We start from the raw sequence: 17,097 nt of genomic DNA, 5'->3' as shown, positions 1-17,097 counted from the left end.
GGGTCTTTGGAATGAGTAGGTTAATACTAGAAGTGGCATTTATGCGAAACGAATTTTGATGAGAGGTGATTGTAAGAGGCTTACTTTTGCTGTTGGAAGTGTATTGTGTGTACCTGTGGTTTTCACGTCGAGAGTGCTTCTTAAGGAAGTATGGGACCAATGAAAGTTCTCAAGGATCTAATAGAAGGTTTGAAAAGGCATATCTTACTATAGCGTATAGGGAAAAAAATATTAAGAGGCTAAAATCTAGTGCGGCTCTAAGGGCTAATAAGGCTAGATGATTGGCTTCTAAGTAAGGATAAATAAAATGATAAAAATACTAAAAAAGGAAGAAGTAGGGGGTTATGGAGAAGTGGAGTCCTGGTGACGTCGATGGCTGTGATCAACAAATCACAAAGATATTGGAACCCTTTATCTGTATAGCGGAGTCTGAGGAGGGTTGTTTGGAGCAAGGTTGAGGTTAATGATCCGAATGCAACTGGGGCATCCTGGAGCAGTGTTCTTAAAAAGAGATTGATTCTATAATGTGGTGGTTACAACGCATGCCTTAATAATAATTTTTTTTGCTGTGATACCTATCTTAATTGGAGCTTTCGGTAATTGGTTGATTCCTCTGCTAGTAGGAGGTAAAGATATAATTTACCCGCGAATAAACAACTTAAGTTATTGACTATCTCCTAATGCACTATATTTACTAATACTGTCCTTTAGAACGGATAAAGGAGTTGGTGCTGGATGAACTATTTACCCCCCTTTATCTGTGTACCCCTATCATAGGGGCCCTAGGATGGATGTTCTTATTGTGTCACTACATCTAGCTGGGCTCAGCTCTCTAGTGGGGGCTATTAACTTTGCTAGGACCAATAAAAATATGCCAGTGTTAGAAATGAAAGGAGAACGAGCGGAGCTTTATGTTTTAAGGATTAGAGTTACTGCAGTTCTTTTAATTATTTCAATTCCGGTTCTAGGAGGGGGCATCACAATAATCTTGTTTGACCGAAACTTTAACACAACTTTTTTCGATCCCGCAGGAGGGGGGGACCCCGTTTTGTTCCAACATTTGTTTTGATTTTTTGGGCATCCGGAAGTGTATATTCTTATTCTACCTGCCTTTGGTGTGATATCAAAAGTAATTATGCATTGCTCTGGAAAAGAAGCGGTTTTTGGTCTAATTGGGATAGTATACGCAATAATCGGAATTGGAGGGTTAGGGTGTATGGTGTGGGCTCACCACATGTTTACCGTAGGTCTTAATGTTGATACTCGAGGCTATTTTTCTACCGCAACTATAGTAATCGCTGTTCCAACAGGGGTGAAAGTATTCAGATGACTGGCAACTATAGCAGGAAGAAAATTCAAAATAAAGCCTGCCGCCTACTGAAGTACTGGGTTTCTGTTTTTATTCACCGTGGGAGGGCTAACAGGGGTCTTACTGTCTAGGGCTTCTATGGATGTGTCTCTACACGACACATATTATGTGGTGGCTCATTTCCATTATGTGCTAAGAATAGGGGCGGTGTTTGGGGTGTTCTGTGGTCTTAACCATTGGTTGCCAAATTTTGTTGGAGTATGCTTTAATAAGAAATGGAGGAAAGCCCATTTTATAGCAATATTTTTTGGGGTAAATACTACCTTCTTTCCTCAGCATTTCTTAGGCCTAAGAGGAATGCCTCGACGGTATATAGACTACGCTGATATTTATGCTCACTGACATTGGGTGTCTTCTTATGGGTCCGCTGTGTCTTTTGGGTCTCTAATATATTTTAAGTTCCTTCTATGAGAGGCTCTAGTAAGCCAGCGAGGGGTTGTATTTAGTGGGGGTTTATGTGGTGAAATAGACTGAGCAGGTACCCGAGACCTTTATCCAGGAAGGAAGCATGTTTATAGCCAATTGCCATTTGTGTGAACTAACCCTTATAACACGTGTATCACTTATATTTATAAGAAATCGCGTAATCAATAATTTAAAGTCATGTTAATAGATGTTTTTTCTAGATTTGATGCTCACAGCTATAACTTAATTTGGTTGTCTATGCCGTTATGGTTGCTGTCTTCTATAGTGCCAATAACCGTGCTATTTAGAGACGTGTACACTAAGGGTAGAAGTACGAGCTCTTTTCGGAGTTTGGTGCTATCCTTTACTTATTCGATGATTCGATTGAACGGAAAGGGACTAAAGCTATCTGGGTTTCCTCTAGTAATAAGGGGTCTGTTCATGATAATTCTGATACTAAATCTGTCTGGAAACTTTCCATTCTTTTTCCCTGTAAGAGGGCAGTTTGTGTTCGGGTTCTCCTTTGCTTTGTCTATTTGAACTTGTTTAGTTTTATCTAGTCTTTTATGCAGATTTGAGCAGGGGTTGATGAGTCTCGTTCCAACAGGTTGCCCGTTAATCCTTGTGCCTTTTATAGTAGTGGTTGAGCTAATTAGTGGCATACTTCGCCCTTTAACATTAGTTTTACGTCTGACACTAAATCTGGGAGCTGGTAAAGTAATTCTAACTATATGCAGGAGAGAGTTAGTAGTTAGCTGGTTAAATAGCAGAAGGCTGCTTACAGGAGTTGGGGGTATTAAAGGGTTAATAATGGGCGGAGGTGTTTTTGGAGCCGCTGAAGTTGCAATCGCGTGTATTCAGTGTTATATTTTTTGTGTCTTATTGTGTCTCTATACGGAGGATCATAGAAGGTAGGTAGTTTTAAAAGCTTTGCTGAAGCGACGGCCTTGTAAGTCGTAGAAAACTATGTGTTTTAAAGCTATGATTTGAATAAAATTCCTAGGAGTTTTCTTAATAAGTATAGGCTGTTTTGTAATCTTCCGTATAAACAAACACCTTTTGTGTTTATTTGTAGGGCTTGAAATAATAAGACTAGGCTTATTGTTTGTAACCCATGTGTTTCTAATAAATCAGTTTTGGTTAATTTTACTAATTCTATGTTTAGCTGTTTGCGAAGCCAGAATTTGCTTGGCCCTTCTGGTTATGGTGATGCGACTATGCGGAGACGATTTGATGTCAAGGTTACTAAGAGATGGCTCGTAAAAATAGTATCATACAATTAAAAAGTAACTTAGGGTTACTTTTACTGATTCTGATTGGATACTTATTTATTCTTAGAGGGAGGACCTTTGGAAAAGCTTATTTATTGGAAGTTACTGTTTGAGAGAGTAATTGTCTCTCATTTAGCTTCAGAGTTCTACTAGATAGCGTAAGAATAGTCTTTGTTGGGACGGTTTTGGTAATTAGAGGAAGTGTAGCAACCTACTGCAAGTGGTATATAGCTGGAGAGCCATACTACAAGCGGTTTATGGGATTAGTATGGTTGTTTGTGCTGTCTATAGTGTTTATAATCTTAGTTCCTAATTTAGTAATACTTTTAATTGGTTGAGACGGGCTAGGGCTCACCTCATTCCTATTAGTGGCTTATTACCAGAACAATAAGAGGTTATCTGCGGCTATGTTGACAGCTTTGACTAATCGAATTGGGGATGTTTTTGTACTTTTTAGAGTTTCTATTTTTTTAAGAGAAGGGGGGTGGTTAATTTATATATACCACCCAGTGCAGACATGGGTTAATTTAGGGTTTGTGGTAGTTCTTGCAGGTATAACTAAAAGCGCACAAATGCCGTTTTGCGCATGGCTACCTGCTGCCATGGCGGCACCCACACCGGTCTCCTCTTTGGTGCATTCTTCGACATTGGTGACAGCTGGGGTTTATTTGATTCTTCGCTCTTTTTATATTATCAGAGCTAATCCCTTTGTGACTCAAATACTTATAGTCTTAAGACTATTTACTCTAATATTAGCGGGGTCAAGGGCTGTGTTTGCGTTTGACCTAAAAAAGGTAATCGCACTCTCGACTTTGAGGCAGTTAAGGTTAATAATATTCTCGATTTCAATCCTTCTTCCGTCTGTAGCTTTTTTTCATTTAGTAACCCATGCGGTATTTAAAGCTTTGTTGTTTCTAGGCGCAGGGGGTGTTATTCATAGAAACCAAAGAATCCAAGATATCCGGGGGTTAAGAAGCTTGTGGCAAGGATTACCGGTAAGAATGGGTGCAATAACGGTTGCAATTGTGTCCTTGAGAGGGGCCCCGTTTATAAGAGGGTTTTTCTCTAAAGACCTAATAATTGAGCTAAGAATGATAGACAGAAGAATAACTTATGGGTGCTATTTATTAGAGCTAACAGGTTTAATCTTCACTTCTTTTTATAGGGCACGGATTGTATTTAGAGTAATACTTGGGTCTAATTACGTTAATAGCAGAAGTTTGCGGATTAATGAGCACTTAAATATACAAACTCCTTTTCTTAGCCTGTATATTGGGGCTATTATCTTAGGAGGGGTATTAGGGAGGAAAATAGAGAGGTTTGGGTTTGTAGTAGTTCTTGAGAAATATGAGAGAGTCAGAGTATTTCTTATTCCCTTTGTAGGGTTAATTTTGTGATGAGGAGTGCTTAGAAAATTAGGGTCTAAGCCTTGGTCGTCAGCCAAACTATTAAGATTCTTTTTGAGAATGTGGCTCATAGAGAGGCTAACCTCCCACCCCAGAAAAATGGCCTTCTTTAAGGGGTCCAGGATGGTAGCTCAAAGTCTGGATCAAGGTTGACTAGAGCTATTGGGCCCTCAAGGTGCCCATAAGGGACTAGGTCAACTCAGCTGTTTGAATGAAATTGTTCAGAAAAATTATTTTACCTACCAGCTGGTAGTATGAGGGCTGGTGGTAGCGGGGGGCGTAAGCTTAATTATGTTTATATAATGAGAGTTATAGTCATATGTGTAATTTTGATGGCTGTGTTTTCGATTGTCTTAATTGCCAAGCAACCTATTTCTTTAGGGCTAGTGCTATTGAGGGGGTCTATAATTGCATGTGTGGAGGTTGCACTGGAGGTTAGAAGGTTGTTAGGGTTCTTATTGTTCCTAACTTACGTTAGGGGTGTAATAGTCCTGTTCTTGTATGTTTTAAGGATCTACCCCAATGAAGTGTATCGTTTTAATCTAGAGTTTATGGTTCTCGTCAGAAGGTGTTGTGCCAGAGCGGTCCTTATGGGTCTTATGAATTACGAGTACAGAGAAATTAGCGGGTCTTTGTTTCTAAGTTTCATGGCTGAAAGAAGCGGGTTAAGGTTATATATCCTAATAGCTGGTGTGTTACTGTTTGTAATATTAGTGGTGTCGTATTTGTGCATAAAAACCATGGTGCCTTTACGAAGAGTAAAATAAACCTAAAATAGAAGATACAGTAGCTTAATTAAAGCGTCTCATTGAAAATGAGGAAGATGGATACTTTAGTACCTTGTGTCAAATCTGTAGGAGGGTTTGATTATGGCCCTAAATTTATGGGCAAAATGCTTCTCATGATTCTAAATGCGGGCTTGAACAAATTAAGTGCAAGTTCAACATCAGTGGGGAAAATTGGTTAATAAAGGAAACTTTAACCCAGCTTTTTGACAAATTCGGGGTCAATTGATGAATGCCAGCAGCCGCGGTTAGATTCAGTTCGAATATAAATTTAAGCGGATTGGTTAGAGTCAATGTTGTGTTATAAAACTATAAAAAAACTATAGGTGCAGTGTAATGTTAACGGTTTTTTGTGGTTATATTCCTAAAGTTTTAGTGAGCTTCTAACGAATCTATGAAGTGAAACCAGGATTAGATACCCTGTTATCCATAGTTTAAAACAAAAGTTCCTCTTAACTAAACATTTGGTTGTCAAAGAGAAATAAATAGGCGGTGTCTGAGATAGAAAACAGGGGATCCTGGGTGTTAAAGGATAACCCACCTACATTTGAGCCTTGTCTTATTAGTGCGTGTGTATGGTTGTTTACTCTAATATGGTGAGTGTCCGGGTAAAATTTTTGGTTATTACTGAAGCTAACTCTTATTTTACTTGCTGAGTTCGGTAAGGTAAGTTACTTTTAGTTAGGTGCAGCTACTAGAATTGGCTATATGCCCATGTAGCACAACTTCAAAAATAATTCAGATTGACATGCAGCTTATGACAAGGTTAATCTGGGATACAGATGTAACTTAAGCAATAATTCAAAGATTGAGCTACTAAAAGGTAGCTCAACTAAGTAGACAAATAAGATAAGAAAACTTGCCTTTGAAGAAGGACTTGTAAGTAAGGGTTAAAAATAAAATTACCCTGAATACAATCAGATGAGTACTAATCGCCCGTCGCTCGCGGGGAAACCTGTGAAAAGTCGTAACAAGGTAGCAGTAACGGAAGTTGCTGCTAGGCTATAATATGCATATATAGTAAATAATATTATATTTGCCTTCCAAGCAAAAGTTCTAATGAAATTAGTGTATGCTGGCCAAATAGTTTAAGCTAAAACGTTGAGCTGTTAATTCAAAATCGCAGTAATTTGCTTTGGCTTGCTTAAGTAGTTTAGGGAAAACATAAGATTTTCATTCTTAAGTCAGATAGTATTTCTCTTAAGTTGTGCTTAGTAGTTAATGTTAATATAACTGAGAACTGCAAATTCTCCATAGTCTAGTTAGGCCTAAGCTTAGTGCCACGTGGGGGATGATCCAGTTGCTTTGATGAAGCAAAGTTCAAAAGTAGTTTTTTGGCACTTAGAACTTCGAAGCGTTATAAAGAAAAATTGTAGTAAGTAGGGCTTTGATTCCTAAAGAAAAAGTTAATCTTCTTCTTCATAAATAAGTTAAAAGTAGTTAATATATAACTTAGAATTGTCAGTTCTAGATTCCTCTTACTGAGGCTTTTTATAATTTATCTTTTTTAAAGAGACGTGCATAATTGTTTTGTGAAAAGTGCACTTGAATTAAAATAGTATAAATAAATTTTAGTACCTTTTGCATAAGGGTTTTTCAAGACAAGTTTAAGAATTTAATTTTCCCGAATAAAAGAGAGTTATTTTTTTGAGTTAAGAAATCGTGGCAGAGATTTAATTAAACTAAAGAATAGCGGCTAGATACTATTCGCGCTTTTAGATATCTGGTTGGCTTAAAAAGATGTGTAAGCATTTTCCTTAACTATTTAAGGGGTAAAATTTTTTGGGTTAAGCTGAAAAATACTAAAATTGATGTTAAAAAAAAATTGGGTTTCTATAGGCTTTAAACTGGCTATTAGATATTAGTGTATTTTAACTAAAACCAGATGGGGAAAAAAGATTAATTGGGTTATTCATTTACTTTAAAATAAGCCTATGGTTGTAGGACCAGTGACTATGATAAAAACGAGTAAAAATATTATTTATTTGGTATTACTATTTTGTTTTACCTTAAAAAACTAAAGGCTAAATAAAAGTTTTTAAACGAATTCGGCAAACTAAACTTCTCGACTGTTTAACAAAAACATTTCCTTTTGATGTAAGTAAAAGGTAGTCCCTGCCCAGTGCAACTAGAGTAATGTTTGTTGTAAACGGCGGCGTTAACGTGAGCGTCCTAAGGTAGCGCGATAATTTGCCTTTCAATTGAAGGATGGTATGAAAGGGTTAACGAAGAAGGTGCTGTGTCTGAAAATTTAATTTAAACTAACTTTAAGGTGAAGAGGCCTTTATGTAAAAGAAGGACGACAAGACCCTATGAAGCTTTATCTTAATTGGAGTTTTTGGCTCTTATACGATTTTGATGGGAGATCAGTGAAAATAAGTCTTTCACTATTATATAAATCTAACTCGTATTTCCTAACTTTATATGTGTGGCTAGCTACTCTAGGGATAACAGCGCAATTTCTCCCGAAAGATGGTATTGGAGGGGAAGATTGCGACCTCGATGTTGGCTTTAGATATCCTAGAGGCGTAGAGAAGCTTCTAATGGTGGGTCTGTTCGCCCTTTAAAATCTAACATGAGCTGAGTTCAGAACGGCGTGAGCTAGTTCAGTTTCTATCCTCTTTTAAAAATGAGCTAATTTTGTACGAAAGGACTTTTTCGCTAAAGCAACGCTTTGCCCTGGCTCTGTCATTGCTTAAATAATGCTACGCAATAAACTGATTAGTTTATAAAAAGGGTTGCCTTTTATGAAGCTGAAGGCCAATTAGTGGCGGTAGGGCGTGTCGTTGGTTCTTGTTAAAATTAGTATTGCTATTTTATTAAAAAATAGGGTTTAAAACGGGTTGCAAATTAGGTAAAAAATAAAACAGTCTATTAATGCAGCCAAAAAGCAGCAATCACCCACCTAAAGAATAAAACAAGGGTTCTAAAAAGGCGGTGTGTAATGGATTTGTGCTAGTAACAGACAAAAAAAAACCAAACACTGTGGAAACCCTTAAGAATGAGGTTTTATAGTGTACCGCATTTCCTGTTACCGGCCGGTACAGTGACCGCAAGGCCTGTTCTCCTGTCCTTTTACACGGAAACCCTGTTGCTGATGCATGTAAAAAGCCCTTAGTTAAGATAACTTATAAGTCAAAGTAAAACTTAATTTTACTTGACATTGTGTATTTTATTGAAAATCTAGTTGCGAATGCCCATACCTGTCCAAACTTGTTTTAGATTATGCTTTACAACCTGTTGTAGATAAGGTTTTGAACCCTTTACAGTGAGTAAGCATTTTTCAGAGTCATGTGAGACTTAACCTAATTAGTGGTAGAAAAAAACAAACTTAAACCTAAATTCTAAAGCTATTTGCTTCCTGTGGTTAATTGTAAACTGCAGGAGAAATGGATCTAAGGTGTTAATTTTTTTCGTTTGCCCTAATTTTGGTTGCTCATGTGATTTTTTGGGGTTTGAAAACTAGACTATCTGTATCTTAAAATCAAAAAATAAATAGAAATCAAGTCATATGAAAGTTCCCAAAGCGTAATTCATGGGTCACTTAAAGTCTAAGCAAAAAAGTAAATCAAAAATAAAATAAAATCAAAATGACACACTAATGCCTGGGGGGGCTGATCTGGAGGGGAGGAAATAGGAAAGCAGGTTAAATAGAGGTGACAAAAATGTGGTGTGCAGCAACAAAATGAAGCTAAATAAAATTGTGAAACGTAGAAGCGTGAGCTTGTAAACAAGGTTGTGAGCGTCTTAAAAAGTAAGTGTTAACAATAGTATGTAATATTAACACGCCTAAAAGGGGGTTAGGTGGGTTATAAACTTACAAAGACTACAAGTGATGAAGTTTATGTCTGGTCCTGAGGTCCCTTTTAAGTGAGTTAGTTTCGTATAAAAGGTTTTTAAGCAAAGCAATGTTCTGTCACAGATCTGAGTGCTATAGACAATATTGTATAGGGCCTTTTTATGTAAATAAACGTGGCGTTAGGCTGTTAAATGTGCTGGTTATAGGATGGTTACATAGCAATAATTACTATATTTGCCTTCTGGGCAAAAATTTTAATGAAATTAGTGTACGCTGGGTGAATAAATTAAGCTAGAATGTTGAGCTGTTAATTGAAAATCCCAGTAATTTGCTTAGGGTATAAGATTCTTATTCTCAAGCCAGATAGCCTGTCTCTTAAGTTGTGTTTAGTTGCTAATGTTAATATAACTGAGAGCTACAAATTCTTCCTAGCTTAGTTGTACGTGGGGGGATGGCCCAGTTGCTTTGATGAAGCTAAGCTCAAAAGTAGTTTATTGCTCTGAGGTGTTATAAAGAAGTATTATAGTACGTAGGACTTTGATTCCTAAAGAAAAAGTTAAAGCTTTTCTTTATAAACAATTTAAGAGGAGTTAATTAGTTTTAGGCTCATCTCACTGAGGTTTTTTAGAATTTATCTTTCTAAAGAAATGCACACGATTGCCTCATAAAAAGCTTACTTGAAGTAAAGTGGGGCAAATAAATTTTAGTACTTCTTGCATAAGGGTAAAGCGAAGAGGCCTGTGTGTAAAAGAAGAGCAACAAGACCCTGCGAAGCTTTATTTTAATTGAAGTTTTTGGGTTTGTTAACCCAAAAGCTTATGCATAGCTTTAAGGTCTCTTTTAAGCGAGCGAGTTTTTAGCTAAAGCAATACTTTGTGACGGATCTGTAATGACATAAATAATATTGTATAATAGGCTGATTAACTTATAAAAAGGGTTCTTTTTATGTAAATGAGTGTGTTGCTTAGTGATAGATTGTTGAATGTGTTGGGCACTAGAGAGGCTGTATGAGAGTGGCTTAGGCAGGGGTTTGCTGCAAAAAAAGGCTTACTGTTAAGGGGTGTGTGAGATGGTTTTTTTTCATATAAAAACTGAGTGTTTAGAATAGACGTTGGAGGAGGGGACTTATGTCAGGGCGGAGGGGGTGACACTGTTAGGGTGCTCCCATTACCTGAAACTATTTCAGCTGTTGGAGATGCTGTTGTGAATGGTGTCGCTGAAGTTGTTCCTGATAATCAGGAGGAAGGGGGCCCCCATGCTGAGGGTGGCTATGTTCCTTTAGAAGAACAAATAGCTGTTGTGGAGCCTGAAGTCCCAGCTAATGTCTGTCAGCCAGTCGAGCAGAGAAATGTGGTTGTAAGTGAAGAAGACAGTGTTCCTGATGTTAGTAAAGACGGGGTCAGTAGTTATTAATGCTCATAGTTAAAGTTTATTGGTGTATTAATAGTTATAATTTATTAAAATAATCCATAAGATAAGCAAAATTACAGTTAATTCGTTTATTGTTAGGCTGTTATGGTCTATTTAAAAACTGGTCAATACGGGTCTCCTTACACCTAATTAACTTGGTTTTAGTGTATGCTTGAAAGGCTACAAAGCCTTTGCGGGGAGTAAGCATTCTTCAGGACCACATGAGATTCAACCTAATTATTGGCAGAGAAAGTGGTGAATTTGACCCTTAAATTCTAAGTTACTTGGGCTCTATAGCTAATTGTAAGCTGTAGGATAATGGGGATTTGAGACGTTTATTTCCTCATTTACCCCAGCTCTGGTTGCTCATGTGGTTTTCGGTTCGAAAACGAGGCGTGTATCTTAAAAATAAAAAAATTTTTGAAGCGTAAGTTGTTGGTCGCTTTAAGTCTAATTAAAAATAAAGTAAAAATGGAGCAAAAACAAAGTTGGACACTTAACACTTTGGGTGTCTTCAGAGGTGTAAAAAGGGGGGTCCAAGCTTATGTGTACTCATAAAAAAATGCGGTGTGCGGGGGGTTTGTGCCTGTATATATAACAAAAATTCATGAGGTGGCCGAGGAAGAGGTGGTGAGCTGTAAACTCATAAACAAGGTGTAGGCCTTTCTTATGAGATGGTTGGTAACAATACTGTGAATAATATTAACACGCCTAAGAGGGTTGGTCCGTGACGAAGTACTAATAAGTTGGTGAAGATTATGAATGACAGGTTCTATGATTTGCCTTGTCCTGTAAACTTAAACGCTTGGTGAAGGTTTGGCTCTATACTAGGCTTGTGCCTAATTATCCAACTTCTAAGGGGTCTTTTATTGTCAACTCATTATACTGCTCATGAAGACATGGCATTCGATTCTGTAGTACATATTATGCGTAATGTGGAAAAAGGATGAATGTTGCGTAATATTCATGCAAATGGGTCCTCTATGTTTTTTATCTGTATTTATGCGCACATTGCTCGTGGGCTGTATTATGGGTCTTATTTAGATAAGACAGTGTGGTATTTTGGGGTGCATTTGTTTTTGTTAACTATGGCGGAGGCTTTCCTCGGTTACACTTTGCCTTGGGGGCAAATGTCATATTGGGGGGCTACTGTTATTACTAATATACTTAGAGTGATCCCCGTAGTAGGAGAGAGTATGCTCCGCTATGTATGAGGGGGTTGGACCGTGTGTAATGCAACTCTAAAGCGGTTTTATACTTTACACTTTCTCTTACCGTTTGTGATAGTGGCGGTTGTTTTTTTACACCTGTTTTTTTTACATGAGAAAGGGAGTAATAACCCTTTGGGTATTGAAAGAGGTACTATGTGTGTGCCCTTCCACCCCTTCTATACTATTAAAGATCTTTTTGGTTATGTTTGCTTTAGGTTCTTTTTTATATATTTAGTGTGTGTGGATCCTGAGCTGTTAGGGAATCATTTAAACTATTGGCCTGCTAATCCTATAAAAACGCCAATCCATGTTCAGCCTGAGTGGTATTTTATGTTTGCTTATGCAATCCTTCGTTCAATTCCTCATAAAGCGGGGGGGGTATATGTTATGTTTTTGTCGATTGTAGTATTATACCTAATTCCTAGTCTTCACAGAGGTAAGTATCGAAGTTTATGTTTTTACCCGTTTAATCAAGTAGTGTTTTGAGTGTTGGTTGGTAGGTTTATTAGGTTAACATGGATTGGTGCTCGCCCAGTGCGGGAGCCTTATATCATTTTGGGGCAGTGTCTTTCAGTCATTTATTTCTCTAGGTTGTTATTAAACCCTCTTTCTTTGTGGGTGTGGGACAAGCTGCTTGAATACCCTAAATTCTGTAGGAGTCGTCCTGTAGACCTGAAATGGTTTAAGTTTTTAGCTTATTTCAAGTTATTAAAATTAGTAAATCGCGAAAGTAGCGCACGTGAGTGGGCTAATAAGTGTAGAAAAATATAAATATGTCTTTTTACGGGAGTCGATATTTTGGTGATATTGTCCATGGGGAACTAGGGAAAGACCTGTTCCGGTACCATGGTTTTGTGATGATAGTAGCAGTGGCTGTGTTGGTCTTTGTTATATATATAGGATGCGTAATCCTTCTTACTAAATTTTCTTATCGCCATTTCTTGAACCGTCAACGATTAGAATTTTGATGGACTATTGTGCCAATGTTGATGTTAGTAGGGTTGTGGTTTCCTTCTATAATTAACCTATATTATATAGAAGAAGTAAAACGGCCCCGGTGAAATTTTAAGGCGATTGGGAAACAATGGTACTGATCTTACGAATTTTGTCGCAATTTAGACACTCCAAGCTCTAGAGAAAGCGCTGAAAGAATTTCGTGTTATACAATTGATTCTTACATAGAAGACCAGCAGGAGACATTTAGAAAAGGAGGGTATCGTTTGTTGGATGTTGATAACCGGATGGTGGCTCCAGCAGATGTGCAAATAACTGCTTTTGTAAGAAGGTCTGATGTGCTCCATTCGTTTGCACTCCCTAAGTTACTAATTAAAGTAGATGCCATCCCAGGTCGAATTAATCGGCTTCCTATAAAAGCTTCCCAGTGTAGAATTATTTACGGGCAGTGTTCTGAAATTTGCGGGGTTAACCATAGATTTATACCGATTGTGATTGAGTTTATTCCTGAGAAATATTTTGTCATATGGTTGGAAGCTCTTAACTAAAATAAAAAATAAGCTAAAGCTTTTAAGAAGCGTTAAACTTTTAATTTAATGAACTTGTACAATGGGCAAGTAGCTTTTAGTGATAAGGTGGTCTAATATTAGGATTAGGGCTCATGCCCCTAAGGCGCCGTGAGTAGTGGCTCTTATCTTTGTGAGAGCTGGCAGAGCTAATGCGTTTGATTTAGGATCAATTCATAAGTATATATACTTGCTTTCATGGCACAAGCTGGCAGACCTAATGCATACGATTTAAGCTCGTCTTATAAGATATACTCTTGTTTGTGTGTGAATTACAAAGCTAAGCCCAGTCTCATTATGGTTAGTGTCGAGTGTCTATTTAAGACTCTAAGGAGAGTAGCTGTTTTCTTTGGAGCCTCTATCCTATTAAGCCTTTGTCAAGTGTCAGCGGACTCTTTTACTCCCTTGGGGTCGACTAAGGCTGCACTGGTGGACTGAGTAGGCGTGGTTGTTGGTGTTATCCCTTTTGTAGGGGTGCTTCTCGCTGTGGGCTTCTATACTTTGTTGGAACGTAAAATTTTGGCTATCATTATAATCCGAAAGGGTCCATCCAAGGTGAGTTATATAGGGATCTTGCAGCCTTTTAGTGACGCAGGTAAGTTGTTATGTAAAGAGTTTATTGTGCCTACACGTGCTAACGTAGGGCCCTTCATTTTGGCTCCTGCACTAATATTAACTATCAGTTTACTTGGATGGCTTTTATACCCGTATAAGTCGGCTGAAGTGTTTTATGTTTTCGGGGTGATTCTGTTTATAGTTATTACTAGAGTCAGGGTTTACGGGGTAATAATATCCGGATGGGCTTCTAACTCTAAATACTCTTTGCTAGGTGCAGTTCGTGCGATGGCGCAAAGAATTTCTTATGAGATCCCTATAGGATTTATCTTCTTTTGTGTGGTGCTGTGCTCGGGTGTGTTTATGTTTCAAGAAATTAGGGTGTTCCAACAAAGGTCCTTTTTTTTCTTTTTTCCTTTGTGCGTAGTTATAGTTGTCTGAATGCTGTGTATGCTAGCTGAAACTAATCGGGCGCCATTTGATTTTGTGGAAGGAGAGTCGGAATTAGTGTCAGGATACAACGTGGAGTACAGCGGAGGGGGGTTTGCAGTTATATTTATTGCGGAGTACTCTAGTATTCTTCTCAGAAGGGTTATAAGGGCGGCGATATTTTTCGGGGGAAATGAAGCGTTGATCGGGGTCTTTATGATGGCTTTTGCGGTCTTCTTTGTGGTTATTCGTGCTTCTTTACCTCGTTTACGTTATGATAAGTTAATGAGTTTGTGTTGGACTGTTCTTCTATGTGTCATACTTATGGCTAGTGTGTGTGTAGTAGTTCTAGTTAGGGTGTATGTAAGATAATATAAACTAGTATAATTCATTTACACTGAATGTGTCAGATAAAGTCTGTCTTACTTATGGTTAAAAGGTTGGCAATTAGACTTATTGCATTGATTATTATAAAAAACCTAAATATGAGTGTCATTGGGTTAAGCGTTCTAACTATTCTAAGTATGGGCGCCACAAGAGTCGCGATAGGGGGGGTAGAGTTGAACGGGTTGTACACCACAGACTTTGTAATAGGGTTAATGGTTACACTAACTCTATTTGTAGCAATTCTTTCCTACCTAAGGAGGGTTAAGATCCACCGGAAAGCAAGATTTAATTTAATAATTATCAGAATCAGCCTAATTTTAGTGATAAGATTCAGGGTGAGGAGGTTCTTTCTTTTTTTTTTTTTTTTGAAAGTGTGCTAGCCCCTCTGTTGTTATTAATTGTAGGCTGAGGCTATCAGCCAGAGCGTTTACAGGCAGGGGGGTATATAGTAATCTATACGGTGTTCGGATCTCTTTTTTTCTTATGGGGGGTAAGAGAACTCTATATTAGAGGGTTGAGGAGGAGGATAAGTTCTGTGGTAAGGCTAGTAAAAAAAAGGGGAATGAGATTGTGATGGCTATACATTCTAGGGTTTCTTATCAAGCTACCAATATATCCATTTCACCTGTGACTACCTAAGGCTCACGTAGAGGCCCCAGTAGCCGGTTCGATGCTATTGGCCGGGGTGGTACTAAAATTAGGAGGGTACGGGCTGCTTCGATTTATAATAGTTATACAAATAAGGCTTAGAAGCGTTTTTTTTGTGCTGCTACTAGTGGTGAACTTGGCAGGAGGTGTCTACGCAGGATTAGCGTGTGTACGGCAAGTGGACCTAAAATGTTTGGTAGCATATTCCTCTGTAGCGCATATGAGGCTTGTGCTATTAGGAGTGCTTAGCAACACGGTATTAGGGGTAGTGGGGGCCATTATTATTATGATCGGGCATGGGTTGTGTTCATCAGGTTTGTTCAGGTATGTGAATGCTATCTATAAGATGAGGCACTCGCGTCTGCTAGTAATAAATAAAGGGGGCTTGTTAGTCTGCCCAAGTCTAGTCTTAATGTGTTTCCTGTTAAGATCAAGCAACATAGCAGCCCCTCCTAGTCTAAACTTATTTGGGGAAATCCTCGTTTTCGGCGTGGGAGGGTGAATAAGTGGAGTGTTCCTGCTTATCCTGGGTCTGATAAGCTTTATTAGGGCATGTTTTAGACTATACCTATATGGAAGTTGTTGTCACGGGAAGGGGGTGTCACACAGGGAGTCCTTAAACTTGAGAAGAGTTTGTGATGTTTTTGTTCTGGCGGCTCATTGGATACCGCTGAACTTTATGTTTATGTTTATACCCTAAACAATGAATCGTAATCCTTATTCTCGTTACTATGTACCAGGTCCAAGTCCGTGGCCCTTTTTTGTGGCTATCTCGGCAAACGGAATAGCGGTAGGGTTAATTTTGTGACTGCATCGAACTCCCAGATTTCTATTAATAGGAATGAGGTTGGGGTGTATACTATTGAGAACTTTTAGATGATGGCGAGACTTAATTCGTGAGGGAGATATTGGGTTTCATACTCGCTTCGTAATCAAGAGATTTCGTGATGGAGTTGCCCTTTTTATTCTGTCTGAAGTAATGTTCTTCTTTTCTTTTTTTTGGACTTTCTTCCATAATGCCTTAAGACCCTCGTGTGAACTAGGGATGCGATGACCCCCTCCAGGGATCCGCACGCCAAACCCGTCGTCGACAAGGCTGTTCGAGACAGGTCTTTTAATTAGGAGGGGGTTATTCGTAACTCAAGCCCATAAGAGAATGCGTTTGAAGGATTATGATGTTGGGCCATTTATTGGCCTAGTGAACAATTTTATGTGGGACTGTGTTCTTCCTAGTGCAACTTCGAGAATACTACTGAAACTCATACACTATTGCAGATAGGGTGTATGGAAGAGTGTTTTATTTACTAACTGGGTTTCATGGAATGCACGTAGTTGTGGGGACTCTTTGACTAATGGTGAGGTTAGTCCGACTATGGCGTGGGGAGTTTTCCAGTCAACGGCACTTTGGTTTTGAGGCTTGCATTTGGTACTGACACTTCGTAGATGTGGTATGGGTAGCATTATGATGTTTAGTATATGTGTGGTTTGGAGGATGGTTATACATGTGGTGGTTCAAAATATGAGACGGGGACGTCTATACGTTTAAGTACCCAGACGCAAAGCCTTCGTGGTATGCGTACATTCAAGAAGAGCATGCTCCGTCCTGATATAAGATTCCTGACCATTTAAAAGGTTAAAAATAGGAGTCATACAGACTAGTTAAACAGTTTTGATTTGAAATCAAGTACCAAAGCGATTCCAAGCGCTTACTAGTCTGAGTAAAGTAGTCTAATTAAGGACAGAAGACCTATGATTTTCAAGTGTTATAAGTAACCTTTACTTGAAATGGTAAGCTTTGTGGTAAGACCTATAAAATTAGTGAGATTAGGGGTAATATTGATCGGGACAATTCTTAGGGTTAGAAGAGAAGAGATAGTAGGGGTGTGACTCGGTTTAGAGCTA

General features: G+C 38.4%; 2 pseudogenes; both read left to right on the top strand.

The window, feature by feature from the left end:
- Positions 1-13,374: 13,374 nt before the first annotated feature.
- LOC134704093 (NADH-ubiquinone oxidoreductase chain 1-like) lies at positions 13,375-14,532 on the top strand (annotated as a pseudogene).
- Positions 14,533-14,572: 40 nt separating this feature from the next.
- Positions 14,573-15,895, top strand: LOC134704094 (NADH-ubiquinone oxidoreductase chain 4-like; annotated as a pseudogene).
- Positions 15,896-17,097: the final 1,202 nt, after the last annotated feature.

This window comes from Mytilus trossulus, unplaced genomic scaffold (genome assembly GCF_036588685.1).
Source record: "Mytilus trossulus isolate FHL-02 unplaced genomic scaffold, PNRI_Mtr1.1.1.hap1 h1tg001264l__unscaffolded, whole genome shotgun sequence".
Classification (NCBI taxonomy): domain Eukaryota; kingdom Metazoa; phylum Mollusca; class Bivalvia; order Mytilida; family Mytilidae; genus Mytilus; species Mytilus trossulus.
This window is presented reverse-complemented; position numbering and strand designations above follow the sequence as displayed.